A 15,655-nucleotide genomic window follows, 5' to 3' on the forward strand; every position below is an offset into this window, starting at 1 on the left:
ATTGCAAAAGTGGTGCGATAATTTGTTTGCTAATTTCACATGCCAGAGTCCATGTTTGGTAGTCTTGGGTCTATGCAGATTCTTGGCCCACAGGCATGATACCATGCTGCTTATCCAGTCAATACTTCTCTTGAAAGGTGTGATGATTTTTCTTGTGACCAGGTCCAAAAACTCCTTTCTCAATGTTTTCATCATTGCAAGGGGAACTCTGCAATGATGAATGATTTATTTATTTTTTTTTTAGTAATCCTCACCCACCACTTCAAACTCAAAGCCAGTATCTTTTCTGGGTCCTGGGATTTCTCACCTTAACTTTGCATTTTCCCATGGGGTTCAACTTAAATCTGTTGTACCTCAGCAGATTTTATCTTTGTGCTCTAACTGCGCATCTCGGTTGAGTAGATTTACTGATATTACATTCCAGGGTGCCTCACAATCTATCTGAAATTTCAAGTTCTTCTCAATCAACAAACAATTCTTTTGTTTGATTCTGACTTTCTTCCAATCTATTTATGGCTTCTGCTTCCTTGTCTTTGATTGCTGTTTCCTCTGTGACTGTCATTATCATTAGGGGTCTTCTGCATTCTTTGATTTGCGTTTTGCTTCTGCAGGCTATTGCAGAAGTGGTTGCTTTTTAAGTTTTTCCCAAAAGCTGGGCATTTTGTCTTGAGTTTTTCATGCAATTTTCCACAAAACTTACAAAATATAACTTTGTGTGTCTCTTTTCTTTTTACTTGTTTAAGAGAATAGATTTCATCCACACCATCTCCCTCAATAGTTCTGTTGTGTTCAGAGAAACTCTCCATTGCTCTGCAAATTTGCAAACATGTATCGTGCAGCAAGCAAGATGTCTGCCTTAAGACCTTCCATCTGTGTGCAATGATTGTACAGTCTCCCTCACTGTTAGTCTGTTAGCCAGTGGTGGTTTTAAAGTTATGCAGCTAGTTTATCTTGCATCAAAGTTTACTCATCTTCTGCAGTTGCTCAACCTCATGCACTAGCTCAGGCTCCTTTCCAACCAGAGAGGTGACAATCCATGTCCTGATAGCTAGTCTTGATAGCCGGGGATTGGTTCACCAGGGCCTCCACCTTTGGCCACCGCCCGACACACATTGCACCCAACCCCTATGATGCCTCCTGCAGTTGGTGGGCCTACAGGAGGGTGGACCAATGTTTTCTCTTCAGGCTTCGCTGGGCCGGGCACCACAAGCTAATCGATAGCCACCGGACAATCTCCCTCATGCTCCAGCCCCAGGCCTGGCTCTAAGGTGGGGCCCCAGTAACCCTATCCTGGGCAGGGTAAACAGTTCTCTTGGTACTCATCCATAGGGCCTTCTGAATTGCTCTTTGTCTGGCCCCTCAGCCAGGGCCAATTTGCCATGGGAGACTCTACCAGGGGGCCAAGCCCACCGGACAACATGGCTCCTGGGCTCATTGGAACACACAAGTCCCTCCACCACAATGAGGTGGCAATTCACAAAGGAGTAAATTGATCCTAATTTGTTTATTGTTTGATTATTTTCCCACATCATAGGTGCTTGTTCTTGCAGGTGCAAAGCACAAGCATCAGATAGGAATGTATTGTATTCATATTTATAGAGTGGTTCTTTAGTCTTACTGGCCACTCACTGTGTTTTTAACTATAAGTCAGACTTTAACCATACATTCATACAGCACTTTATTCCATATCATTATAAAATGGGGTGCATGTCTCCATGAAGAATAGCTTATTGTGCATTGCCTGCACTGATATCTCTTTGGTAATTTGTAAGACTTTTTGCAAAATCTTGACTATACCTCACGGACTATATAACTTTGTGTTTGATTGCCGCAGCAAGGATGGTGTCAAACTATCGAATATCAGTGGCCTTTGAAGTAGGAAGTAATAGAACTCAGTGCATTCTGGTCAAAAATTTGTAATGGGTTAGTTTTAAACTTGTATGCTTTACACCTCATATTAATATGCAGCGTGAACAGTTTACTGTGAAAGTCTAAAAGTGATCACACTGTACTTGTTCTGTGTCTTTAGTTGATAGTTAATACTGAAGGCTGTTTGTGTGCTGGACTGTGTGTTTTTCACCCTGTGGTTAATCTGTTGACAGGAGCTAACAGCTCTGTGGTTGTCCAGTTTCCTGTTTCTGATGAAAACACTTCAGCTGCTCAGGTTTTACTGCAGCTGAGTGTACCTCCATTGTACATTCTGTATAACTACAGTAAAGGCATTCTAATCTATTCAGGGCTGTTAAAAAAAAGTACAAACACTAAATCTAAAGTTAAGTGAACTCTTCTCAGTGCTGTTCCCCAATATGGTAATTTTGTATTTTAGTTTTATGTAGGTAACAATTTTATAGTATGTGTGACATCTTGACATGTTAACCAGCTCATACATTTTCCTGTAGTTTCTGCAGGTTTCAATGAAAACTCACAGCTCTCTGGTCAGTGAGTTCAAATATAGCCTTCTGTTTCAGTTCTGTTTTCATTTTTCACAGCAGTACTGTTAGAAGAAATTAGACTGTGTAGTACCTGACTGAAGTGTCATGTATGGTCCTGTGAAAAACTTTTTATGTTAATCTATGCAGTCTGAAACAGTCAGAAAACTAAGTACACCCTTACTGCTTCAATGGGATCTAATAGGACAAGTAGCAGCCAGTTACTGATAATTAAATGCACTTGATTAGCTTACCATAGAGAAAAGTGAGCACCTCCATAAAAGAAGAGGTTTAGGCAGTTTGCTGGTTTGAAGCATTCAGGTGTGTGTTAGCACAATGCTACATTAAATGGATGGGCATCACAGCCAGTTCACCCCAAGATCAGACCGTGCAATGCTCAGAGAAACTAAAAAACAAAAGAAGAGTTGCATCTCAACCTCTCTCTCAGCACGTTAAAAGTTCACGACAGTGCAATGAATAAGTGTGGCTAGTTTGGAAGGGTTTCCGGGAGAAAGCCCCTTCTCATGGTAGCATGGCTTAGGTTTACAAAGCTGCATCTAAACAGACCACAAGACTTCTATAGAAGAGACCAAAGAGGAGATATGCATCTTGCTTGCAACCAGGACAAGGTGTCCATGCTGTCAACATGGATTTAGTATTCACTCTCATAGGTGTGGGTCACCACACCTATGACCAAACAGCCCCATAGATGGTAAATGGACTAGTTCTTATATAGCGCTTTTCTACTCTGTCTGAGCACTCAAAGCACTTATACAACATGTTTACATTTACCCCATTCATACAAGCACTTCCACGATTAACTAAACTAAGTGCTTTTTTCACACACATTCACACTCCAACGTTTGGCTTGGAGAGCAACTTGGGGTTCAGTATCTTGCCCAAGGATACTTTGACATGCAGCCTGGAGCAGCCAGGAATTGAACCGCCAACCTTCCGATTGGTAGGTGACCTGCTCCTGCTCTACCCAGTGCTTTTGTCCATATGGTATATCTCAATGCTAGTTGCTGACGTAATTGATCAGTTCATTTTATTTTATTTTTTAATCATGTCCAATTTAACTACCATATTTTTTGGACTATAAGTCGCTCTGGAGTACAAGTCGCACCAGCCAAAAAAAACATATATATATGTAGCGCTCCCCGTAAATAGAAATATTAATAGGGGTAGGGCTTTTGGGTTCTTATGCTATATTCACTATGTTTTAACCCTGATTAAGTCAGTGTCAATTTAAGCCTTGGATTTAGGTTACACAGTACCAATAAAACCTTTCGAAACACACTTTTTAAAACTCACCTTTAAGGGTTTCTGTCTCTCCAAGAGTTTTAATCAAAAAACCTGTAAACACACTTTTCAGATGAAATGGTTTCTATTTATCTATAAGCTATAAACAAACTCACGGCACTCAAGTTTTAAGAAACAATATGAACAGATTTACTTAAAACTATTAGTTTTGATCAAAAGATAGAAAAAACAAATACAATTACATTAAACGGTCTTCAACATTTAACTGACTCGAACCCCTTTGTATAAAGTCACAACCAATATCATATGTGGGCCCACATACACACACACACACACCTAAAGCCGGCAAACTCAAAATTACTTAAAACCAAATAAAACGTTGCAGGCCTGGTTCGCCTTGATCATCACACACAGGGGAGAAAGCAGTGGTGAGCTGTGGCTGCACAGACCGCGCAGCGGCACTGGGCTGAGACTGTGCAGAATCCACAGAGGAGGCAGGTGATGTCTGTCTTTGCAGCAGAAAGCCACGCTTCCTCCTGCCTGTATGAACAGCAAGCACAGCAGCGGCAGGCTCCTCATCCCACTGACGTGCCAGGAACACAGCGGATGAAGAGCAAACTGGTGCCGATGACGAGGGCGGCGTATTCCACTGAGGTGGGGAGGAGAAATACCCGCCCTCTCTAATCTCCGTAATGGCAGGCAGAGTATAGGCAGCTTTTGCAGCAGGCAGCTGCCGAAACAGAGCATGAGCTCGCGACGGAGGTGGGGAGCGGCGACGGCGAGGCTTCCTCCTCTAGCCGGGCCCACCCAGGGCGAGGCGCGTGCCGACGAACCGTGACTCGTGTTCAGAAGCGAGCCACGGCTCACACACGTCGGGCTCGAAAAAACTATAGTCCGCTGGGTCCATACTGGTCACGTCGTTCTGTCACGATGAGGGGCTGTGTGTGGAGGGAGAGGACCCAATTGCAGGACTGACGCAGACTTGAACTAAAAACTGGTTTATTTTCAAACTCGAATAATACAAAATACAAAATCTCAACCAAGGCCAAAAATCAACTGGAAGCCTGGGAGAAAAGAAAAACAAAACTGAACAAACAAAGCACACACCTAAGGGTAAACCACAGGGAACAATGACGACGACGTGACAACTAACAAAGGCAGACTAAGGGTTTAAATACACACAAGGGGATTAGGGCAAGTGGAAACAACAGGGGACGACAGGTGAACCAAATGAACCTAATAACAAAGGGGAAGCAAAACTAGATACAAAACACAGAGAACACGAGACTGTCAAAATAAGACAGGAACTGACTAAACATAACAGACGCAGACCTAACACTGAAAACTTGACAAGGAGAACATGCACAAAAACAACAAGGGAAACTAAACATACTCAAACAATATAACTATAAGAAACACTAAGGAACATAACCTAAAAAGTATGACAAAGAAGGCTACGCAAAAGAAACTCAAAATGCTGGGCCATCGGCCCAGGACCGTGACACTCTCAGTGTGATTCCTGTGAAAGAATCAATCCATTTTTATTTAAACAGAAGGGATGTTAAGAAGTGCATAACAGGAAAATTGAAGTCTGTGATTTTAGAATACATGTGGATTTGTGTTGTCATTATAAAGATTTATAAAGCTGTGTTCCTGAATACTCATCATTTTTTATACCTTGTGATAATTGTACACATGAACAAGCCTGATTTCCACTTTCATCTCAACAAATTCAAACTCTGGCAACAGGGCATCACCATCAGACTTTCCCCTTTTCTTTATGAAATTTGCAAGTAGGTGAAGATGTGCCTGAAACCTCTGCTTTATTTCCACCACCACCCGTAGCCATGAATGGCTGTAGACAGTTGCTTCAGGTGTCACTTTATTTAAAACTGCTTTTTGCACCACAAATTCTGAGACAAGTACGTGAATAGAACAGCAAGGAAGAAGCCCAGCACGGTTACTAATTGTGTAGTTTACCTAACCTGCCTGTGTCCAGTGGTTTCAGCATGTTTTCATGAAAACAGCACTGTGATCAGTCCGTTTAAATCTTGCTCTCCTCTCCTCTAAGTTTTATTTCCACCGTTCATTACAGTGTCATTAGGGTAGGATAGGATAAAACTTTATTGGCATTACACATACAACATACATTGTACATATAATGAAATTTACAAAATTACAAAGTAAAAAAGCATTTTGCATCATTGTTAATGTAATAGCATGTACCTATATGACTGTCCCACAGTGGTGATGTCCTCTTTGTCCTCTGTGTGTGTTTTACTGTGCAGAGACTGATCCAGCTGAGGTCTACTCTGCAGTGAGAACAGAAGACGTCAGTTATGGACCAATCATCATCAGAGACAAGAGAAAAGAAAAATCAAAGTCGAGAGGTATAGTCGCTCTTCTTTCTCTCCGTCATGGTTCAGAACCACAACAAGCGTCCATCAGGTGTTGAAATCACAGAAAACAGACCTCATGGTGCTTTTTCTGTCATTCCAACACTGAGATACTGTTTGATTATCTGTGGTGGATTCAGTTAGCAGTTTGTTTGAATGTTGCAGCATACAGTAGTTGGAGTTCTTCATGAATGTAAGGCCAGTGAGGGTTCAAACAAGAAAACTTTATTCATACAGGACATTCACAAAGTGCTTAAAGGGAAACAGATGAGATCCCACCACCATAAACACAGGCAATGATATTTACCTGAATAAATGAGCTGCTTTTCTATGGATCTATGAGATCCTCTGAAACACCTCCTCCCATACGTAGATGTCATGTCTGGACTTGTGATATGCATCATTGCAGCTGATGATTAGCTCAGACCATCCATCTGCTTAATGTGTACAGGTTTGTAGGAGCCCACTGCAGGACTAAAACAGGTAGAAAGCTCACAGTCACATGTCCCACTAGGTTAGAATCAACAGCTAAGCTAACATGCATCTTTTTGGGCTGTTAGAGGCCAAATACCAAAACTAAGCAACAGATAATTGTCAACATGTGAGAAGCTGTTTGGAAGTATTTTACACTTAGGATCATTTCATATCACACCAAGTAATTCTTAAGTAGTCCTCAGTTCTCTGAGTATTAAATCTGTCTGATGGCTCTAAAGTGACTCACAGTAACAGGTAACTTGAACCTGAAATGTAGCTCCAGAAACCTGCAGAGCTGCTCAGCCATGTTTCCAACCAGAAGATGTTTATGGAGCAAAAGAGACTAAATAAGTCATCTGCAGCTCTCGTTTCAAGTCAACTTTAACTGGGCAGTAAACTGTCCCCAGACGTCTGCTGAGTGTTGTAAGAAGGGGGGATGCCACACAGTGGTAAAAATGGCCTTGTCCCAACTTTTTTGGGATTTGTTGACACCATGTAATTTTGAAAAAACATATTTTTCCCTTAAAATGATACATTCTCTCAGTTTAAACTTTTGATCTGTGATTTGTGTTCTATTCTGAATAAAATATTAGATGTTGGCACCTCCACATCATTGCATTCAGTTTTTATTCACAATTTGTTTAGTGTCCCAACTTTTTTGGAATCCGGTTTGTATGTAAAATAATCATTTTGGTATAAAAACGTGCATTTTAAACTTGACAAATGTGCCTGCTACATGAACAGCTTCTTCCATCCTAAGTGTTGTTTTAACCCTGAACTCTGAATCAGATCCACAATTCAAACTTCCAGATCTTCATACTTTTACTCCCTGACAAGAGTGTTAAAATCCAGCAGAGTCTAGTTTACTTTACCCCAGAAAATCCTGATAGAGTCTTTCAGACAGCTCCAAGCATTAAATCATTAATCACTGGATTGTTAATATTTGTATAAAACAAGGAAATAGAACTCTTTAACTGTACTTCATGACATTATAGCTCTGCATGAAAATCAGATCTGAAGTCAAGCTTAAATGGACCCTGTGTATTTTCAGCAAACTGTCCTTTAACATTAATAGTTTTGCCAGTTTTAAATGTTGCATGTAAAACCACAAACAGCTTCCTCCTCCTGTTTCCACAGAACGTCTGTGTGTCACTAAAGATAGAGTTCACACCTCAGTGCTGGTGATAGGGTGCATAGAGTGTGACAAAGTGTGGGGCTGTTTTGTGGTAAAATGTGTGTTTCTTCCTCTGGTGTTGAAGACAAATGACCAATGAACTATAACTGATGGCTGTTTGTCTGAAACAGGAAAAACGACCACAGAGCTTCTGAAACCTCCTGACAGTTTCTAAGAAATCGTTCCATGATGCTACCTGATAAATAATAACTCTTCTTTTAGCGTATATCTTGTATACTGACAGTACTTTTATAAGCTGTGCTACCTGTAGTGACGTCTGCTGTGTATGTGTTTTATTGTGCAGAGAATGATCCAGCTGCTGTCTACTCAGGAGTGAGAACAGACGACATCAGTTATGGACAAACAGACCAAACAGGTCCACAGGTACAGCTGCCCTTTACTTACTTACTCAAAAGAAAAGAAGTCTGTTTCCTGAAGTTAAACTGTTCCCTTTTGAAAACATGAGCTGGGACAGTATGAGGAACCTCAGGCTCAAACAGGAGAGATGAATAATTTACTTTTTAGATCCTCCAGCCTATATTATATCAGTGCTGCTCAGTGATGTGTTTTTAATAACACTGGGCCTCAGTCTGACAGAGGATGCACCCTGCTGAGACTTTCTTTCTTTACATAAACAAACTTCCTGATGGGGTTCTTTCACAATAAAAGGTCAGTTATGAAGGTTTGACTGCAGGACCTTTAATGTGAAATTAATGAAGGCTGCATTGAGTTTCATTCATGGCACTTTGATATGATTCCAGTGTTGTGGAGCAGCTGATGGAGGTTGATCAAAATTTATAAGGACAACAGGAAAACATGAAGGAAGTCTTGAAATGGAATTCTTTTTGTCAGGATAAAGCTGTCCCAAAAATGACCTCTATATTATTTTAACTGTGCGTGTTTGTGTTTTTTAGTTTCCACTAGAGCCAAATGTCATCTACTCCTCACTGAAGTAATCCACCAGTCTAACCAGTGGAGTCCAGCTGCTGGTCTCTGACTGCTCCATCCTTCCCTCTGAGGAGTTTCATTGTAAACAGATTTGTTCTCATTAAATACACTCATGTGATAATGAGAGATAAAAAATATAAATATATAAAAGCCAAAAGACTAAAGCAAAAATATAAAAAATAAAGATTTTCTTGACCCTGCCTGAAAATGTCTCCACACTTTGTCACACTCTATGCACACTATCACCAGCACCGTGGTGTGTATAACTACTGTATGTTAGTTATACAGTATATAACTAACATAATAATGTAATGCAGTTTGTTTAATATACACTCAGTAAATTTGTGTCATTTGTATTTCTAAGTGTGGCAGCGTGCTGTCGTCTCCACAGCAGCGATCTGGTGTTTGCAGGCTCAGTAAACTTTGCCCTCACTTGTTGTTGTTCTCATGTGGTTCTGTGGCTTTCACAAAGATCTCTGATGGAAAATGTGAGTTGCTGCAGCTGACCGATGCACACTCTCTTCAGAGCAGATAACAAAGAACAAACATAAATCATAAAACCACAATCGCAGACTGAAAACAGCCAGAACATCATTCAGTGGCTGGAAACTAAAGATTCAGAAAAAAAAGCATGTGTGTGTGTTTGTGTGTATGCGTCACCTCAGTTAAATGTTGCTTTAAATGTATTTAAACGTAATACGTTTCCATTAAGAGATAGTTTTCAACTTAAGAACCTGCACCATTTCACCTTGAAGGAGATCTGATTCAGATTTTTTTAAAAATTGAATTAAAATGGGTCACAGTGGGATCTTATGCACACATGCATCTTAGTTAGCGTGCAGTTTGATGTCAGTGGTTCAGCGGTGTTGGGCTCTCTTAGAGGACACAGTGAGGACATCTATGACATCTGTCCTCATTCAGAGAATCTGGGTTTCATTTCAGTGAAAAACAGCCACAGTCAACTATCACCTAACAAACGCTCACCTGCTCAGATCCACAGCAGAGTTTTGAAATGAATTAATTTGTTTATGAATGTGACATTTGTAATTGTTTATAGAGATGTGGTTAAGTATAGCTAACTATATACATATTTGCATTCATATTTAGTGTTTACATGTTTTTGGTGCATACATGTTTGGATGTTTATTTATGCAGCTTTCAGTGCAGTTATAATACAGTGATGAATCTATCTCTGTGGTTTCCCCACATTTACCTAAGTGTAAGAGTTTCTGGCTTCTGATTGGTTGAGCAAATCACAAGGGAAGTTCAAACAAGGTAGTTGTCATGCGCACAAGTGTGAAGAAGTAAATAAAGAGGATGCTGTGAAAATTATCCGTCTCCATCATGCTGTTTCTTTTAGCTGGGAATTAGTGGCATATAATCAGCCTTCACGTCAGATAACTATGACATGGATTTACTGTGAAATTATTACGCGTAGGTGAAGTCACCTGGAAGTAGACAGTATTAATGGTGTGTGTGTGTGTGTGTGAATGATGTGGAGCTTCAGTATTTGCAGACTCATTTAAATCAAATATTTTTCTGTTTGTAATTGTCACCAAGATAATTTTGTACCTAAAATAAAAAGAAGTGCAAGAAGAAGAAGAAAAATAGTCTCATGGGGTTCTTTTCAGTCATTTTAATCCAAGGAAATCCTGCTGCTGCCATCTACTGACACTGAAGTGCACCAACAACACTGACATGATCACAGCAATCTGGAACCATGCTCAAACACATGTCCAGGTCAAAGCAGTTTTGGTGGGGGGACTTCAAGGACCAACAGTAGAACCCAGGTCCAGTCCCGCCCCTCCACCCTCTCACTTGCTTCCTTGGGAGGCTTCACCACATCGAGGGCTGCTCTAAACCACAGTTTGATAAAGTACAACACCTGTTTTTGTGTGTTTTATCAGAAACTTCACACTCTTCTCAGGACTGTAGACAATGAATGATTAGGAAGTGGTGACAATAAATGGAAACAATGTAAAATCCTTAGTGAAATTAGACTGTCCTAGTCCAGTGATAGCAGAGAAATCACTGCAGCTGCTCTGGTTTATTAATGGCAGGAGAGGGAAAGTATTATTATTATTGTTATTATTATTATTATTATTATTATTATTATTATCAGCTTCTAAAGGCCTAATTGTTTAATACGGAAAACCTGAACCTTTATTGTTTCCATGAGTAATTGCTTTGAAATTTTATTTTGTGTGTATGTTCTCACACATGTACAGTCTTGCATGTGTAGCTTGTCAGTCCCTGCTGGGCTGTGAGGGTACTGCAGATGGGTGCAAGATGTTACAAATAAGTTAAAAAAAATACACAAAAACAATTCAGTAATTTAGTAATTTCAGTGTTTTCACTGGCCACCTCTTTAGAAACAACAACACCACACAATGGGTTTAGCCATGTAGTCATGATCAATTAGACCTGCTGCAGCTCACACTGAGCATCAGAGTGGAGAAGAAATGTGATTTAAGTGACTTTGAATGCAGCATGTTTGTTGGTGCCAGACAGGCTGGTCTGGAAAATCTCCACACTGCTACGAGCTGATATGAAGACAACAGTAACTCTGTAACCAATTGTTACAACCAAGGTATGCAGAGGAGCATAATTTTGCACCAATATGGACCAAAATCTCTGAGTAATGTTTCCAGCACCTTGTTGAATGTGTGAGATGAAGAATTTAAGCAGTTCTGAAGGTAAAAGCGGGTCCAACCCTGTACTAACAAGGTATACCTAATAAAGTGGTCAGTGTATGCACTGATAAAGGCATTAGTCACAGCGTAATGACAGCCAGCAGGTGGCTTTACCTGACAATGTAAACCGTCTTGAGGTGACTGTTGTGATGTCACAGGAGGAAAGAAACTGTATATGAGGTTAGAAGCAAAAACAGGCTCCACCATCACAGGTGAGTCCCACCAGTTCAGTAAAAATAAGAAAAAGTCCCATTGTGTTATTTTATCAGACTTTCAGGACCAAACTGAACAACAATGAATGACACAAAAGACCAGGATGGAGTTGTAAAAGTTCCAATAGTTTATTGTCATCACTGTGGAATCACTCAGGCAGATCATTTTAAATATGTGACATAAAGAGTAAATAAATACAACACAGTTGGCTTACAGGTCATTAGAGCAATTAGACTAAAAAGTGTCACCTGAAAGGTGCGTCACATCTGCAGGGCTTCATTTGGCTGTGCAATAACCGTTGTTGCCAGTAGATGTCACCCAAGAGGACTGAGTGAAACATCAACTAGGCTCAGAAATGTTCAGAGCTTCAAAAGTAATTATAGCAAAACCACAACAGCAGATTATAAACAGCATGGACATCATTTTCTTTTTTATTGCATAATAGTGTATGACGTTGTGAGCACACCTGCATCAGGCAATGAAACTTCTTAAGTCATCTGTGATAAGTCATGTGACCATGAAAAGTGGCAGTAATATCAATCAGAACCACATCTGATATAGGACAAACAATTTATGAATAATATATAAGTAAAGTATGCTGCTTTGTCATTAGTCAGAAAAATCAGTGCCTAAAAAGACTCAAAGGAAATAAAAAATAAATTAAAGCCGCAAGCGGCGATGAGCGGGCCCTCGCACCCGGCGCGCGTCGACCCCTGGCGCGCTCCAGCCAAGCCGCGCGTCGACCCGTGGCACGCTCCAGCCGAACCGCGCTCGGAGGTTCTCGCAGACGAGAGAGTAGCTGGCTCACCCGGCTGCTGACGGCTCAGCAGGCTAGCCGTACTTCGCGTCGATCGTCTCCCGCTTCCACTAGGTGGCGTCGGTGAGTGCCCACTAATTAATATGTCACAATGCTCTATGTAATGCCTGCAGCCATCAATGAAACTGTAATGACCATAGGATGATGAGTATCAGTGTCCTACTGATTTCCTGTTGCCACTAGGTGGCGTTATGAGTGTGAAACAAAGCTGATAGAGGGGTGTGTCCGGTCTCCCTTACCCTCCCATTAAGCCTGTGAAGTTTGAGGCAGATCGGACAATGTATGTCAGAGATGTAACAATTTGGTGCACTGTGGTATATGAGTAAAATCCCACATTTAGAGGGTTGCTACGGCAACACCGTTCAATATTCTACAAAACCATGAATATCTTTTGATGGGCTACTTGTGTAGATGATCTGGAGCCATTTTGGTGTGACTGGATGAAAAGCTGTAGTAGAAGATGATTCAAATAGCAGGCCTGAAAAATGTGAAAAATGCTGCAAAAATGACACATTAATTAGAACATGTCAGGCTTCCTGTTGGATTTCGGCTATCGGTCCAAGAGACTTTTTTGTACGTGTTAGGATGTTACTTCAGCATGCACGATTTCAGGTACACAGACCAAGCACTGCGCTGGGGCTGATGTTTAGAAGCTATCTGGGCCTGAAATGGAAAAAAAGTCCAAATTCAGAGGGTTGCTACGGCAACACCGTTCAATATTCTACAAAACCATGAATATCTTTTGATGGGCTACTTGTGTGGATGATCTGGAGCCATTTTGGTCTCACTGGGTCAAATGCCCTAGGAGGAGTTGAGGCAAAAAGGCCTGAAAAAGGCGAAAAATGCTGCAAAAATGACACTTTAAAGTAAACGTGGCTGACTTCCTGTTGGGTTTGGGCTATCGGTCCAAGAGAGTTTTTTGTAGATGTTAGCATCTTACATCAGCAGGCACATTTTCAGGTACATAGAGAAAGCACAGCCCAGGGGCTGATGTTTAGAATCTCTGTGAATTTGAAATTGAAAAAAGTCCAAATTCAGAGGGTTGCCATGGCAGCACCGTTCAATATTCTACAAAACCCTGAATAACTTTTGATGGGCTACTTGTGTAGATGATCTGGAGCCAATTTGGTGTCACTGGGTGAAATGCCCTAGGACAAGTTCGTTCAAATAGCAGGCGTGGAAATCGCAAAAATTGACACCTTCAATTGAAGATGGCCGACTTCCTGTAGGGTTTAGGGTATGGGTCCAAGAGACTTTTTTGTACGTCTTAGTATGTTACATGAGCATGTACATTTTCATACATGTAGATAAAACGTAGCTCCGGGGCTACTCAAAAAACTTGCTATTTTAAGATATTCCGAGCTGCCAGTAGGCGGCGCTCTAACGTTTATGGACTTTATGCATATGAGTGTGTTCAGGGCAGCATGCTTATCACACCACTGAAGTTTGAGCCAGATTGGGCAAGTTGGCTTTGAGTTACAGCCATTTTTGTGTTCATGGCGAATCATCGAACTTTGCCGTCCCATAAGGGTCACGCCCTTTTGTCAAAAACTCACAGTTTTGAAAACACAGTAAGTCCAACTTCTTAAGGCTTTCCAGGTGAAATTTGAGATGGTTCTGCTAAACCACCTTGGAGCTGGACCTCCAAGTGTAAAATATGACATTTCCTGTTCCCACTAGGTGGCGCTGCGACTGATATTAAATATTGTCATATGTATGTGTTCAGGGGGGCACCCTCATCCTACTGGAGAAGTGTGATGCACATTGGATCATGTAGGTATGAATGAGAGGCAATCAAAATTTCATGGCGAATGATCAAAGTTCAAAGGGGCATAAGGACCCCTCCCCCTTGGCAAAAACTCACCATTTTCGAGATTTAGATTCCCCTGGGGGTGTAGGTTAGACAAACCAAATATGAAGATGATAACATCTAAAACCTCTGAGTTATTAGAAAAAGTGTGAGGGCTGCAAATCGCCAAATTTGCATAATTAATTCAAAATGGCGGACTTCCTGTTGGGTTTAGGGCATGGCTCCAAGAGGATTTTTTGTGCGCCTGGACATGATATACATGTGTATGAAGTTTCATTCATGTACGTGAAACACAGCGGTGGGGCTCCAGTTTAGGGGGCGCTAGCGAGCCATTTGGGCGCGCCCTTGCCCGAGCCCATTAAAATACTTAAATTTTCACCAGGTGTGACGCATGTGCAAAGTTTCATGAGTTTTTGAATATGATAAAGCCCCCAAAAAGCCAATTCATTTGCCTGAATAATAATAATAAAAAAAAAAATAATAATAATTAAAGCCGCAAGCGGCGATGAGCGGGCCCTCGCACCCGGCGCGCGTCGACCCCTGGCGCGCTCCAGCCAAGCCGCGCGTCGACCCGTGGCACGCTCCAGCCGAACCGCGCTCGGAGGTTCTCGCAGACGAGAGAGTAGCTGGCTCACCCGGCTGCTGACGGCTCAGCAGGCTAGCCGTACTTCGCGTCGATCGTCTCCCGCTCCCACTAGGTGGCGTCGGTGAGTGCCCACTAATTAATATGTCACAATGCTCTATGTAATGCCTGCAGCCATCAATGAAACTGTAATGACCATAGGATGATGAGTATCAGTGTCCTACTGATTTCCTGTTGCCACTAGGTGGCGTTATGAGTGTGAAACAAAGCTGATAGAGGGGTGTGTCCGGTCTCCCTTACCCTCCCATTAAGCCTGTGAAGTTTGAGGCACATCGGACAATGTATGTCAGAGATGTAACAATTTGGTGCACTGTGGTATATGAGTAAAATCCCACATTTAGAGGGTTGCTACGGCAACACCGTTCAATGTTCTACAAAACCATGAATATCTTTTGATGGGCTACTTGTGTAGATGATCTGGAGCCATTTTGGTGTGACTGGATGAAAAGCTGTAGTAGAAGATGATTCAAATAGCAGGCCTGAAAAATGTGAAAAATGCTGCAAAAATGACACCTTAATTAGAACATGTCAGGCTTCCTGTTGGATTTCGGCTATCGGTCCAAGAGACTTTTTTGTACGTGTTAGGATGTTACTTCAGCATGCACGATTTCAGGTACACAGACCAAGCACTGCCCTGGGGCTGATGTTTAGAACCTATCTGGGCCTGAAATGGAAAAAAAGTCCAAATTCAGAGGGTTGCTACGGCAACACCGTTCAATATTCTACAAAATCATGAATATCTTTTGATGGGCTACTTGTGTGGATGATCTGGAGCCATTTTGGTCTCACTGGGTC

The 15,655-nt window shown here is 41.5% G+C and overlaps 1 long non-coding RNA gene across 1 annotated transcript; it reads left to right on the top strand.

Annotated features, from left to right (window-relative positions):
- The first annotated feature begins 5,956 nt into the window (after positions 1–5,956).
- LOC115777990 (uncharacterized) lies at positions 5,957–8,773 on the top strand. The gene is made up of 3 exons (XR_004019726.1): positions 5,957–6,082; positions 8,041–8,120; positions 8,651–8,773. It is a non-coding gene; the product is annotated as an uncharacterized LOC115777990 (long non-coding RNA).
- The last annotated feature ends 6,882 nt before the right edge of the window (positions 8,774–15,655 follow it).

Source organism: Archocentrus centrarchus, unplaced genomic scaffold (assembly GCF_007364275.1).
Source record: "Archocentrus centrarchus isolate MPI-CPG fArcCen1 unplaced genomic scaffold, fArcCen1 scaffold_91_ctg1, whole genome shotgun sequence".
Lineage (NCBI taxonomy): Eukaryota > Metazoa > Chordata > Actinopteri > Cichliformes > Cichlidae > Archocentrus > Archocentrus centrarchus.